This window comes from Uloborus diversus, chromosome 1, assembly GCF_026930045.1.
Source record: "Uloborus diversus isolate 005 chromosome 1, Udiv.v.3.1, whole genome shotgun sequence".
Classification (NCBI taxonomy): domain Eukaryota; kingdom Metazoa; phylum Arthropoda; class Arachnida; order Araneae; family Uloboridae; genus Uloborus; species Uloborus diversus.
This window is the reverse complement of record NC_072731.1, coordinates 238,287,875-238,303,832: the sequence shown is the minus strand read 5'-3', so window position 1 is coordinate 238,303,832 and position 15,958 is coordinate 238,287,875. Positions and strand designations below refer to the sequence as shown.

At 33.2% G+C, this 15,958-nt stretch overlaps 1 protein-coding gene across 1 annotated transcript in view; it reads left to right on the top strand.

Moving 5' to 3' along the window:
• Positions 1–10,870: 10,870 nt before the first annotated feature.
• The window catches only part of LOC129225948 (SPARC-like), a 29,301-nt gene continuing 24,213 nt past the window's right edge, over positions 10,871–15,958 (top strand). The window contains exon 1 of the mRNA XM_054860504.1: positions 10,871–10,992. The gene's annotated coding sequence lies outside the window, so the exon portion shown is untranslated. The remainder of the gene's footprint in view (positions 10,993–15,958) is intronic.

Here is a 15,958-nt window from a genome sequence, read left to right as displayed (position 1 = left end):
GAGCCGAGATGAAATGTGAAACAAATGGGGTTGTTTTCTTCAGTCAAAAGTAGTACTTTTAGTGACTGAAATCGATAGAATAAGAAAAAAAAAGTAACATGGACCCAGATAATACTTTTATTTTTTCAACAGTTATTTTTTAATTAATTTTTCAAAATGTTCGATTTTTCAAACAAGGCGTGGTCTTGATGACGTCACTAATGATGCACTTTGCCGCATCTTTCGACGTTATGATAATTAAGCAGCGAATTAAATATTGCGCTCTACGCTTGCTATCAACCATATCGTTGCCAATACACGTGACTAAAGATGCGAATTGAATATTTTGCTCTGTGAATGGCAACACTGAATGGCATTTCATCATTTGTAATGTCATCGGCAGAAGCATTAAACGACGAAAGAGCACCGATTTAAGTATTTTTTTTAAAATATTAAACTTAAAGAAATTATTTTAAAAATGGTCAGGTCCTATGTTTTTAAGCAGGCTCTTTCAGAAAAAAATACTTTTAAAATTTTGGAAACGACCCCATTCATACTAATGCTGCTCAGTTAGCACAGGTAACCTATAAGTTATTTCCATACTTAAAAATCGCACATTTTTTCGAAAATTTCAAAATAATTAAACTAACCCATAAATCTAAAACATCAAAGTTTTGCTCAAATAACCTTCATAAGATGATTTCATTTAATCTGTAACACAATTTATTTCTTACTGGTGAAATACAGACAGATATACCAGCCCTCGAAACTAAATTCGGCAAAATGTCCAAAGTTAAGGTACTTTTCTCCGCACACACCCCACCACTTAGCTGCAAGCCTTAGGTTTTACCGTCCGGGGGGTCCTCGTAGCGGGCCCCCCGCACGGTTGGTTGCGGCGGTCGATAGTCGTGACGTGCTACGGACGCGCTTGGTACTTATTGCGCCGGGGAAGGTCCCAATGCTGGGCGTCAGCCCAGCTGGGAGTTTACCCCTTAATGTTTGAACCTTGCTCACCATGAGATACGGTATGTCTCCCCGTACCTCGTTGGTAAGTCAAGGTACTGTACCAAATATGGACTGTACTTCTTTAAGCGTAAAATATGTCAGCAAGTATGCTTACATTTCAATGCTAAGAGTATCGAATGTGACAAATGAATAACTGTTGAACAAATTTGCTTGGAATCGCTTGAACACGAGATTTCATCTCAAACAAGCATGTTAAAACTCCGCCATTACAATATTATTTTCGCGAACTCCCGGCTGGGAACCGATGGGTTAGAGCATTGAAACAAATTGCGTAGAACACGGAAATTTCTACTCTTTCCAACGATATATAATATTAATATGTGTGCAAGTAATTTTTCACCCCCATATTCGGTAATTTATGTGAAAATTGGGCTTAAATTGGAATAAAAAAGAACTATTTATCGAACTTTTTTCGAACCGGTTTGCAAACCTTTTCCGGATAAACCGGAAGTTTCAGCGAATTTGGCGGGGTAGTTCTGCGCGTTCAAACACACAGACGCTTTTTGGAGACTTCATTTTATACTATGTAGAGACTAGCTGCGTTGCCCGGCTTTGACCGGTCTTCCTTGAAAATAAAAACTGTGTCAAGTGACGTATATTCAACAATCAGTCTTAAAGAAAAAAAAATATCATACAAAATTTCCCTTCCAAACAATGACGAGAGATATTAAAATACTTTTAAGAAATTAAGTAGAGAATGATGGATGAAAAAGCGTAACCATGGAAACACGAAATAAAATAAGTTAAGTAAGAAATTAAAAGGAGAAAGATGGAAAGAAGCAATAGATTCAAAAAGCCCCCCAAAAAAAGCCCATGGACCCAGGGTTTTTTGGGTTTTTTTAAAAAAGACCCAAAAAACCCAACTAAAGCTGAGTTTTTAAAAAGAAATGTGGGTTTTTTTAAATCTTTTTTTAGGGAAAATGTGGGGTACTTGAAGTGTAGGGTACATATTGTAGCGTAAGTATATGGACAAAGCGCAAAAATGTCTTGGGGTAAAAAAAGGTGGAATACTAGTTAAAATTCAGCGTTTTCTGAAGAAGAGTATAAAAGACGACGAAACCCAAGAATGGTGAAGTTTCAGATTTTTTAGTTACCATGATTACCAACAGTTAAGGCAAAGTTACTTCTCGAGTCTATTGTTCGTTTTTAATTACTATATTTTTTTTTTTTTTTTTTGCATTTTCTTTATTGTACTTCATTTTGTTATGCAAAACTACTGTAGAACCTCAAGTAGTTTAAATCTCTTTTTACTGAATTCCAGCTTAATCAAGACATTTCTCTGAATTTTATGTTGCCTGTTTTTCTATTTCTGTGTACAGAGTAAGAAATATTAAACTTTTTTTGTATGATAATGAAAATACTGTACATTCTATTCTGTTTTCTGTCCGATCGTTTGAAAAACCTGCTAATTTCTAAAAAAATATACCTTTTGTTTATTCGAAATTTGTGACGCGTTGGTTTGCAGAAAATAATTCACATGAAAGCCTTTTAGCAAGAGTAGTTTCATCTGTACAATCTTCAAATATTGAGAAAATCAGACGTGACACGACTTAGTCAAGATAATTTGAGTTATTTATTGACCAGTTAAAGAAAAAAAGTTAAATATATTTATTAAAATCTTTGAAGTATTTTTTAATGCCGTTAAGAGTTAAGAAATACTATTAAAGTTCAAAATTCATTTTTTATGTCTATTGTCTGTGGTGAAAAACAAATAAAAAAGAAGTTTAAATTGTGAAAGTATTTAAATTAATTAATTTTTTTAAAAACTTCTCAGAAAATTTAAAAAAAAAACCAAAAGTGGGCTAAATAATGGATTTTTTAAATGTGTTTTTTCAAAAACCCCATTGGGTCCAACCCAATTGGGTCTAATTCGGCCAACCCTGGTTTTTCGACCATAGGTCGAGATAGATCTGGAGTAAAAAATGTCGCTCTTTCCAATGGTGTCAAAAAGAAAACTGTGGGATCATTCCTTCACTTTTTATTGATGTATTTAATGAAGAAAGTAGTTCCTCTTAAATTTCAGTTAAGCCTAACAGAATTCGAGCTAAAGACGCAAATAACTCCCGCAGTAATTAAGTTAGAGCATTGAAACAAATTGTGTAGAGCGCCGAAAATTCTACTCTTTCCAGCGATATATAATATTAATATGTGCAAGTAATTTTTCTCCCCCAAATTTGGGACTTTATGTGAAAATTGGGCCTAAATTGGAATAAAAAAAACTTTTTTTCGGATTTTTTTCGAGTTGGTCTGCAAACCTTTTCCGGACTAAAAGAAACAAATTGAAAATTTCAGCGAATTGAACGGGGGACTAGAGTTTTGCACGTTCAGTCACACAGACGCTTTTTAAAGACTTCATTTTATACTATGTAGAGATATTTTGTTTGTTATTAAACAGGGTTGATTGTGTTCCGGTATTTTACCGAATTTCCAGTATTTTCGGATGTATTTCCGGTATTTTTATGTCCGAAAATACCGGAATTATGTTTTTTTTTTGTCATGCTTTTATCTCCCTACCTCCGCATTTTTTTAAAAATATATAATACTCATCAAAAATACCTGCAAGAGCCTTAAGATGGACAAATGTCAAGATAATTTGTATAACACCAGCTCAAAAGTAACTTTGTAACCCATTAAAAATTTAATCAAATGTACACACACTATTTTGACTCAGAACTATTTAATACTATGGCAAAGGTGCACTTAAGTAATAAGGGCCAAAGATTACCCCCCCCCCCTAACCCGTTCTCGCTTTGAAACTTTCAGGTATTTTTGATGAACTCACAATCACCCCTGTTATTAGTTTTGAAAAATAAAGCAAATAGGAAGCTAATGGCAACATTGATTCGTATTATGGCTTTAAAAAGACTTATTCGTGCACGACTTTGCTGCAATCCAGAGTTGTTTCTTTTATGAATGTTTTACCTTTGAGTAAAGTTACACATTTTTGAAATTATAATAACTCCTTTATTTAGCTCGTCAGCTGTACTAAATTTAGACAATTTTTTTTAAATTATTCATCTGTAATCAACAAAATAAAATTAAAGTGAGTAAAACTATGTACAAAATTTAAAATACAGTAGAACCTCTAGATAAGGGACAATTAAAGGACAGGACAATTTGTCCCTTAATTAGAGGTGTCCTTTCTTCGGAGGTAGATGAATTCAGGCATGCTCTGTTAACTCAGTATAATTTCATAATAAACGTAAACTAAAAACATTTAAGATTATAATTACTGAAAATGTTACTTACACGTATACCAAATAAAATTCAGAATTATTCAAACTGGAAAAAAATTAATATTAAAATAAAATTGCATCAAAAACTTTGTAGTGTCAAAGTTTTGTAACTGATAATCAAAAATTACAGTTTTAAATTAATGTGCTACATGGATTTTTTTCTTTTGATGTCATATAATTTACAATGCGAAAAACAGTGTGATCATGTTTCAAGTTTTCTATACAAAACCTGTCATTGGTGGCACACTATCTGTTGGAGCTAAGCAATTTTGAAAAAATTGATGAAAGGGGAAATCATGAATGTAAGCCTCAGCAAGAATTTAAGAATACTTATTCGTGTATTTGCCTGTAAATGTCAAGATAAACTTTTACCAGTTATTTTTTGGACAAAAAGGGAACTTTGAATTCCTGTAAATTAAATATTTTTAATGCAGAGGTTCCCAAACTTCAAAACTCCGCGGATCCCCTCGGAAAAATTACGAACTTCACGGACCCCCCCCCCCCCCCCGGCGTGCAGGGAAAAAAATGATTTAACACAGTTAAATCTATTTCTAATATATTTTTGCGCATTTTCCTTTAAATTTATATATTCATTGTTCTATATCTCTTTCAGAGCTCTTGTCTGGTTTTCATTCGTTACCTTATTATTTTGAATTATGGAAGTAAAATTCTGTTTGAAACTTAATTAGTAATAAAAATGTTATCACCAAATTTCTGCAACAAGTTTACTAATAAAAATTAACTTTTGAAGTTAGGGAACAAAACACTGTTAGCCTAGTTTAAGTATGTTAAGTTATGCACACAAAATTAATTAATGTGTAGTGTGTTGAGTTCCGAGAGGGGGGCGGACTGCTGAGTCCTGCATGTACTTAAACGATAACTTTTTTATTCCTCATAACTGTGCTTTCTTTTTGAATTAAAATACCGTTACTCGTTCTTCAATCTCAATTTTATTTAACTTTTTAGCTGGGTGGCACCCTGGACCCCCTGGCATGGACTCGCGGAGGGTCCGTGAACCACAGTTTGGGAAACTCTGTGTCTAATTTCTCTATGTGACTTTCCCTTAAAGTGTCCTTTCAGTGGCGGATTTACTAGGGGGCGGTAGGGCGGCCGCCCCCTCCATGACCGTAATTTTCTAAAACCAATGATATAGATTTGAAGGAATTTACCAACAATCACTACTAATTTCAATCAAGTACATTCCACAAATTTGCTTTAAATTAATACTGGTATAATAATACATTGCTATGACTTAGAACAGTGGTTTCCAACGCTGGGTTTGATAGCCCCTAAAGGGGAGATTTAACATCAAGGGGTGATAAGTTCGTGAGAGGCGATTAGTATTTAAAAGACAGGATAAAGGGGGTCTATTGACTCCCTGCCATCCTACATAACGGGTTTGGGGGGAGAAATTTTCAACTGCCACCCCCTTGAACAGACTAAAAATCCGCCCCTGTGTGTCTTAATGGTTGCGTTCGACGAACCTCACCGGTCGACCGGTAAGTAACCGGTACAAACCGCAGCGTTCTATCATCTATCGGTTACCTCACCGGTTACCATTTTAAGCTGTTGATTGGTGGATTGGAGCACGTGATCATTAGCTGTCACGTGATTAACTAACCGGGCGCTACCGGTCGAGCTCGTCGAACGTAAGCAATGAGAGGCAAATGCATGGAGATCCCTATTCAAAGGGACTGAGACCAGAGAAAGTATACCTTAAGTAGAGGTGTCCCTTATTCACAGTCAGGGGTGTGTCCCTTAAAGGAGGTACAACTTTTGAGTCTGAAGAAAAATGTTATGTTAAGGTGTCGCACCGATGTATTTCAAGCATAGAGGCGATTTTCATGATATTAACAATCCGAGAAATGGTTCACAATGGACAGTATTCACCTGACGTCACTGCGGGTAAAAACCCCCACTGCAGTGCATTGTGGGAACTGTAGCAGACGAAAATCCGGCACTACAGCGTATAATAACACTTGCTTTTGTGTGGCTTATAAACTCTTCTTTCTATTTAAAAATGGGAGATTTTTTACGTTTTTAACTAAGAAACGCTGTAAAAGAATGATGAACGATTCATTTGATACAAAATACTTTCTTTATTATCGTATTTTCATGGGTTTAAGCGTCTTTGGTTCCTTATCACAAACATGGTGAAAACTCGAATTCTCTTTTTATTTTCTCTGTTTCTTGGCATTTTCCATGCATTCGTAAGTCTCTTTAAGCTCTAAACATGTTCATTATGCTCATGAAGTCCAGTAATCCTTAAATAAAACGAGTTTTTTTAGCACTACTGACACTGCGTGATTGGTCAAAATACCCGCAGACGGACAGCTGATGGGACCGTTGCCAAACCGTGAATAAGGTCCATTACCCCACTAGAAACCGTGAAAATATTGTACCAATTAACGCAAAAACAAATCTATTGTTTAATGCCATTAACTCATACGGACCAAGATTGTGGAACACCTTACCCAATTGTTTGAAAACCATTAATAGTCGAAATTTGTTTAAGAAAAGGCTAAAAAATTTTATACTCAATTCTACTGCAGTTAATTTAGGAAAAAGTAGCATATTTGTAATAGTATACTTTGAGTTTGTTATAAAATTTGACGTACTTTACTGCATTACTTGTGTTGTGTTATGTGTTCTTTATAAGATTATTCATTTATTTTTGCTATTAATATCTTATGTTATAAACTGGCCCTAAATTAATTTCTTTTCTGAGTGGTGGGAGCTAGTCAGGCTATTGTTACAGCCTTTACTCCCATCTACTCAATCAGGGATTTTCAAATAGACAGGGTGAAATATATTTCTGTTTGTAATTTCTTTTTCTTTTATTTTATATGTGAAATGCATATTTGTAAAAAATAGCACCCTGATTGAAATAAAATGATTTGAATTGAATTTACAGCGAATGTATCAGTTACTTGCAGAAATGTCTTAATTTGTCACTGATTGTCAACTTTATTAATAGTTAAATATTTTGAAACGTATTTGGATATAAAGTAACTGAGGCGAAAAGATGCAATTTTATCAGCAAAAAAAAAAAAAAAAAAAAAAAATATTTTAGTGGCACGATTTTTAGCAGATTATTCGTTTAGTCACAATGACCCTTGCAAAACAAAAGCAGATCCATAGAGAAATAAAAATAAAGGAAGGATTTGTAGTTGCTCAACTGGTTTTCAGATTGATATGAGAAGCTTAATGTTTCAAGCAAGAACATTAGAAAGAATAGCTTCTCCCATATCATTACTGTCCATAGTTTAGTCATACTAAAAAATAATAACGAGAGAAAAAAGATTACTGTAGTGAGATATTTGTGCAATAAAAATACATGTGCGATAGGCAATTACAAATATACTTTAACGTTTGCATCATACGTTATAACGTGACATAATTTAATATGTTCTGTTTCAATTATTTTTAGCAATTTCTAGTTAGTTTAAGCATCAACTTACAAAGAAATATAGTAAGATTTTAGAGAGTACGTCTTAGGTTATTAAAATAATCAAAAATTTATAATAACCAAAAAAAAAAAAAAAAAAAGGAGCCTGATTCTCAAAACAAAAGTTTTCTTAGCCGTTGAGGTAGCTTATTGATTTCACTTTGTAGTGGCTTGACGTATGTCAAGCGTCAAGGTGGGGTAAGGTAGAGAAAAGTGTCTTTGCGACTAGCACATAACGAGTCAAGCGATACATTGCTTTATACATACATATTTTAAACTTAATTTTATTATTATTTCAGACGATAAGTCTTCTCGCATCTTACTGACTTTCATTTCCGTTTGATTATTCATTTTTTTATTCACTTATTTTAGTGTTTGTAATGTGTTTCACGTTTTTATTTTGGTTTTTGAAAATAATATAAAAAGTTTGCATTAATGAAAATGATAGCAATAATTCCTGGTTTGAGTTTTCCTTCCTTTTTTGAGTTTTCCTGAGTATATTCTGAAAAAACTGAAATATATATTCAATTTTATATGTATTCTGGCTGGTAAACTGCAAGCTATTAAAAAGTCATCATAACTCAGGCCGATTCTAGGTGGGGGGGGGGGGGGGTCGTGACCAGGTGCGGACTGGCCTGTCAGCCCGCGGGCTGAGGCGCCCTCACGCCTATGCGCCCTCAAGCCTGACACCTCTTTTTTAGCTAATGAATTTCCCCTTTCTTTTTTTTTTTCTGCACCTATTTTTTCCTTTTTTCACCTTTTATTTTCGTTTTTGCACCTTTTTTTGCCCAAGGTTGGAGCCCTCTCGAGGGACTCAGTCCACCCCTGGTCATGACCTCCTCTCTTTCTAACTGATGAAAAAAAAAAAGTCTTATATTTCGAAAAACTCGCCCCACATCCCTTACTTATGCTCAAAAATGACGTTTATGACCCCTCCCCATTTTCCGAAAATGAACCTCTTCAAAACGGGAGGCTGGATTCATCCTTGACTCTGGTTCACAAAGTTCATCTTAATATAGGTGCGATCGTTTACCTTGATTGCGACCCCTCCAGATTGATTGAGCCCTAAATGAGGACGAAATGCAGTCTCTGACTCGAATATTGTAGCTTTGCACGAATTTCAGGAAAATATGATGTTCGATATTTGCTTAAAACTCTGCTTTGGTCATATTTGCTAAAAAGCTTTAGGAGCTTTCCTGGTAAATCAGGATGGTATCAAGCTATTGCTATAAACGTACGAGTATGTAGGTTTTCTTGGAAAGTTCATAGTTTATTTCAAAATGGGACTGGATTTTATTTGAAAGGTTCCTAAGTTCTTTATAAAGATTCCAGGCTAATTTTATTAATGTTTCTGACTTTTACTCGTAGAGGGCAACTCTTCATTTTTGGCCAAATATTTTACTGGGAGAAATTATTCATATTAACTACATATTATTTTCCAGGAATGATTTAAATTCTTTTTAGTGTTGATTCAACTTAATTGTCAGATACAGATTTTTTTTCTTGTTTTTTTATAATTCTTTTTATCGTTGATACTACATTACTACATCATTGATAATTCATGTGGAGTATGAGATTTCAAAAGTTTTGTATCAATCAAAACGAATTCTGAAAATCAGGAAGCATCTATACAAAACGAATCAATTTACAACCATGACTCACGAGTAAAATGGTACATCTACGCTGTCTAAACAAAATTAACGGTAAATTATTGCGAAATAGTATGCTGATGGATTTAATAATTTTATCTATGTTACTCTCATATCTAACTTAAAAAAATTCAGAAAATTTTATTCAATTTTTAAATAAAATTTTCAGCAAAAAAAAAAAAAAAAAAAAGACGAAGAAGAAAAAAGTTAAGTTTACTTTTCATTAGAACCCTTTAACCGGTTGTCCGTCCGGTTGTTTGTATTGATTTGAAATCAAAATTTGTTTACTGCCCCGTCATTTATTTTTCTCTCTGTTATTATTACAATTGTAGGATTGTAACAGATTTGAACGATATGCATTTTTTTCCATAAAAAATTACGTACTCAGCAAAAATTGACAAAATATGGTATTCTTTTAATTTGTTTAGACTACAACATTCCGTTCAGTTTTTTTTTAAATTTTTGTTTTTTAAAGTAAGTAAATAATAACATTTATGACATTCAATAAAAAATAATTACGTAAAATCAGAGATGGTGCTGGAGTTTTTTGAAGACATGAAAGTAATTTTGTTTTCGAGGAGTGAAATTCATTTTGGAGGAGTGAAAATACAATAACAGTAAACACCATAAAAATTATGATGATCAATATCTTAAAAAGAAATTCAACTTCAAACCTTCTAAGGAGGGGGTAATGGCAGGGAAAGTAGAGCTAGGTACTATTTTGATATATATATATATATATATATATATATATATATATATATATATATATATATATATATATATATATATATATATATATATATATATATATATATATATATATATATATATACATACACAGGGTGTTCCGTTTTAACCTGCAAAACCTCTATTTTCGCAACTGTTAGTTCTAGATACATACTTCTAATTGCAAAAATGTTCAAAATTAGATGCAGAGTTAAGATATTGAAAATTTGAAATAAAAACAAAAATGAGTCAAAAAATACGAAATTTAACTTTTATACAAGCCCCAGGTTCCCTAACTTATATTTAGGGTAATCAGAGAGGGGTCAATTGAACCCCCCCCCCTCCTGGATTTTCGAAACTTAATGTAATTTTGCGTTTTTGTACGTATTTTTTTGTTTTTACCCTGTGAAATGTATTGACGACAAATCCTTTGCCCCCCTCCCCGGAAATTTCTGACACACCCGCACTAATGAGCTTCAGTCGCCACCATTGGATAACAGTGATTTAAAATTCCCATTAGAGTAAGCAAAAATTTTCCCGAAATACCCACAAATTTATTATGAGGACAACAGATGCAAAAAATAATCACAGGAACCAGGTAAGAAAAAAGTTACTAGGAAATAGATTAGAAGAAAAAATCCTTTGAATTAAAACCAAAAACAATTATTAGCCCCCCCCCCCACTAAAATTACACATATGGGATCCTTTGGCTACGACAACGTACAAAACGGTTAACGCCAATCGGCGAAAAATGTAATCCCATGGCAGCCTCCAGAGGCATTCAGAGATTTGTTCGAAACATTCCAAACAAAACAGTCTGCTGGACGGGACGGGGAAGAAAGAGAGAGAACTTCTACAGCTCTTGCTCAGTCTCTCTGGGGAAGTTTGGTTGCTCATCGCCCAATTTAAACTTTAAGTAAAACAGGTATGTGAAATCTATCATTCTGTTTTTTTCCCCGTTTATTTTGACTTTTTTCACAGCCTGGCGGATTCTTTTCATTGTCGCAAGGTTGACCGAATGTTAATCGCTATTTTAAAATAACTATCCCGTTCATTCGCCGCTGACGGCCCAAACAGGTCTGAGAATAATATGTGCATGGTCACGAAGATTTCGCCAAGTAAGGCTATTCCTCTTGTTGCTAAAAGTAGGAACTTACCTAGGCGGGGCTAGATATCTGAAAAGCAATGTTTGAAAAAAAAAATCATTTTTCTCTCCGACACATGGCATTTAAATTTGTAAATCATAGTTTTAGTTCAAAAATATTGTAGTGTTTAAGTAAAATGCAAAATGCATAATTGCAAAATGTTTATAAAATTCATGTCACCATCCCTTTATTTTTTTACATGGTCTGAAAATTTTCAATTTTTAAATGAGGCAATGAGGGCAACGATCCAGGGGTGCTCACCCCCCAAGTTCAATGGCGCAACCCCCCCCCCCAAAAAAAAACTTTTTTTCTCAACCATCTTTCCCTTTTCTATTTTTTATTTTTAGCTCTCTTTTCTATTTGATTTATTTTTATTTTAAAAATATTTTAAATTAATTTATTTAAAAAAACTAATTATTTATTTTTAAATTTGATTAATTAATTTATTTATTTACTTTTAATTATTAATATTATTTTATTAGAAAATTCTGTGCTGCACCAATAACACACACACACACACAACAACAACTAATAAATACATGAAATAAAATATGAACAGAGTAAAATAAAATAAAGTAAATAATTTGATTTAAAAATAAATCAATGAATAAATTTAAATAAATAAATTTAAAACAAATTTAAAATCCCTCCCCCCCCCAAAAAAACTCTGATGGCGCAACTTTTGCCATAATCCCCCCCCCCCCCGTTTGCACCCCTGCGACGATCAGGAAAAATTGAGACACATTGTCTAAATCTAATGCAACGTTTTTCAACCTTTTTTGACCCACGAACCGGCAAGAGCTTTTGAAAAAAATTCGCGCGGACCAGTGATAGATTTTTTTTTTCTTCTCTCTTTTTTTTTTTTTGCGAAAAAAACAAGGGGAAAAAACTTGCATTTGCAGACTTTTAAAAGCATGTGAATGTTTTTTGCAGCCCCGTGAGGTTCTTGCCTTTTTTTTTTCTTTTTTTGCAAAAAAAAAAAAAAAAAAACATGTGAAAAAAATGTTGCGAACAGCTGAGGTTTATTTTCCTTTCTTACAAAATGTAACAATATTAACAATGAAGGAATTAAAAAATATATAAAATATAAACTTTCCTTGGTGTTAAAGAACTTTAAAAAAATATTTAAATGTTAAGAATAGGATAAGTAGTTAATAATTGTAAAGAAGAAAAAACATTGCAGAGAAATCATGTAAAAGTACAAAAACTAGTCATAAAATTCATGTAAACGATGTCGTTAATTTATTTGAATAGTTGAACCCTTTTAAATGCTCACCTTTTTTCGTGGAACTCTTAGTTTTTTGTCAATAGTTTGCAGTGGCATAGCCAAGGGTCTGTTTGAGAGGGAGGCCCTTAGAGACTATCACACCAACTATTTGTTGTTAAGTTGATAATTAAATAGACAAACATTATAGACTTTGCGAATTATTGCTAATTATTATTTATTATTGTAAAATACCAAAACACTCCTATTTGATTTTGAGTATTTTTAAAAGGAATAAATAAGCTCGTAATTTATGCATGAGTTCTATGATTAAAATATTTACTTTATTTGGAAAAGCAATACTGATGTGATTTACCTTCAATAGTGTGAATAATTCACTAAAGTTTACAAAGATATTTTAGTTTTAAACTTTAAAAACTAAAATGTGTCTTATTTTTTAACAATTTTTTTAGTTATTTATGAATCAGAGACTTTGCTGTCCCTGTGTGTTATGTTGACATCAGACAGAGCTAAACCATTTTGACGCTCTCGACCAGTACTACTCCTTAAATTGGTCTTCAGTCGTTAAATGTTAAAAATGTTCTTTCAATTGCTGCCATAGATACTGGGAGAGTGACTATATTAGTAAGAGTAGAATATTTGAAATTTACATTAAAAAAATCGTAATTTTAGGCAATATTTGGTAATTTTGTAGGAAAGGGAATTGTTGTACCCTCCCAAAAGTTTTTCAACATTGAAGTCACTTTTAAACTATCTTTGATGATATTGAGGGGTCAAAAGCTTCTTCTGGCATTTTTCTGAAATTGAAGTTTTGAAAAGTGAAAAAGAAAAAAGTGTGTTATGATTCATCTCGGGGAAATTTCGAAGTTGAATCTTAAAGGCATAAAATTATTCCTGTTTCAGGCGACAAATAAAATTATTCCTATTGTGGCTAGTATACGAAAGTAAAAGTAAATTAATTTTTAACTTTGGGAAAGTGTTGTTTTTATCGATTTTTTTAAGTGACAAATTTGAAAGATGTGGGAAGAAAACATGGAACCCATAAGAGAACTTCGTAGATCCCTGGGGTTCCGCGGAACACAATTTAAGAAACGAGTCATACAGGATACTATTTTTATTGTTACGGTGTTTTCTGTTTTTGAGTAAGAAAATTTTTCAACGTAGACGAGCAAAAATCTTAGAGGGCCGGTCAAATTTCTGCACCGGACCATCGGTTGAAAATCACTAATCTAATGTGATTAGCTGGTGCTCTTGCTCATGTATTCAAGCTTCAACCATTTTTTTTTTTTTTTTCAAAAATAAAGAGTTTAGTAGCGAAAAAAAAAGGTGGATGTTATAAATAACTCTGACAAAATTCGTTTGACTTTTTCTTTCTTTAAGAAATAATCGGGTTTCATCCAGCTTTAATGCTTGTATCGAGATTTCGAAACAATTGATTATTATTATTTTCTTTTTTTTTTTTTTTTTATTCATTCTTACTCATTCTGCTGGGAAAATGTTTATGAAGTTCTACGATCAAGTTCATAGCAATAGCAATTATAAAGGATACGGTATACTTTACCTAAATTCAAATGAATATAAATTCAACATTTTATTTCGACAAAGTTTCATTTCTGGAGAAAGAAATACTTTACTAATGAAAAGTATAATACTAATTGCGTTCTTTTTATTTACTAAATATTTCCGGGAGAAATAAAACATTTGTTATGTCCCAATTAGTATTTGCTTTATGAATACACTCGTATATTACTAAGAACAGAAAAGTTTCCTCTTAAAAAATGTGATGGAAAGCTGGATGATATGTCATAGTTGTGTAGTGCACAGTCTTCTTTATCTTTACTCTTTTCTTTATCTTCTATCTATCTTCTATCTATATTCTATCTATCTATCTATACATATAATAAAATAAGATGTTTGTGTGTGTGTGTGTGTGTGTTTGTGGCGCGCATCCCAGGAAAACGGTAAGGCCTAGAAAGATGAAATTTGGTATACAGGTGCAGTTTTTGCTGAAAAAGTGCACCTCGGGCTTCGATTTTTGATTTTTTTATTAGAAAAAAAGTTATTTAATGTTTTATGCGTTTTTTTTGCACTTTTTAGTACTTTTTACCTCACAGACCCCGAACCAATAGCACCACACACATATTTTTTGTACTATGATGTAGGAAATTTAGTTTTCAATATGATGATTGAAAAAACTTTGAAGATAGAGCAATTTTTGTATTTTTTATTGATTTTTGAAAAAACCTTTATTTTACATTTTTTTCTGGGTTTAGTTTTTTTCGAAACCCATCCTGCGACAAGTATTGAACCCTGAATTCTAAAATTTTAGTTGGTAATAGTAAAAACATTCCGCCCTCTTCAGAAGAAAAAAGTTTTGAAAAATACGCAATAGTTTTTTTTTTACAATTTTTTTAATGGCAGAACACAACGCGCGCTGTTCGCTTGCCGGCTGAGTTCCGAGTTAACCTCATCACGTGATCCAACTGAAATCGTTCGCCTTCTCTTCACCTTTCTTTTTTTTTTTTTTTTTTTTTTTTGCAAGCGCTACTTTTTGAACACTACGGGGAACAAAGAGCTTTTATTTTTGAGGGCTATTTTGATTAAATAAATAAAGTCCGCGATTTTTTGCATGATCTTCGTTTCTGTTACGAATTGGCGGTTAGGTTAGGTAGATACAGAGATAGATAGAGGTTGAGTGGACAAAAAATGTTTTTGTTTTCGAATTAATACTTATATAAATAAAAAAAGATTGTACTGTCAGGAGGTAGATATGCGCAGATCGTATAGATTGATAGATAGACAAATATAGAGTTCGATATAGCAGATGGACAGCAAGAAAGAGGCATGTCCGTCATTTAAGGAATTTCAACGGGGTGTCAATGCCCCCCTCCCCACACACACCATGACTTTGAAAAAACAATGCTTTCACATAAAAGTTGAAGTGCTTTTTGTTATTTTTCGACAAAATTTGCATGAAGAGTACGTCGTACCCCCTTTAAAAATATTCCAAACGACGGAACTGGAGATAGATCTAGAAAATATTTTATTCAAACTACTAATGATATACATAGATATAGATTGATTGATATCGCCACGAAATTTGTTTAAGCAGCCGCCGAAGGCGGCAACATCGGTGTAAAAAGGCGAATGATAAAATTGAGAAAAAAGAGGAAAACGTTGATTAATACCGTCGCTAAATTGTCTAAGCAGCCGCCGAAGGCGGCAACTCTGCCGCAAAAAGGCGAATGGCGTAAAAAGGCGGACCAGCTGGTCGCCGCAGGCGGCTAGTTACTAATAATAAAGCTGAAAGTCTGTCCGCAGGAGGTCTGGATCTCTGTGACGTGCATAGCGCCTAGACCGTTCGGCCGATTTTCATGAAATTTGGCACAAAGTTAGTTTGTAGCATGGAGGTGTGCACCTCGAAGCGATTTTTCGAAAATTCGATTTTGTTCTTTTTCTATTCTAATTTTAAGAAACTTTTTCCGAGCAAATGATCACAACGTGGAATAGTAAATTACGAA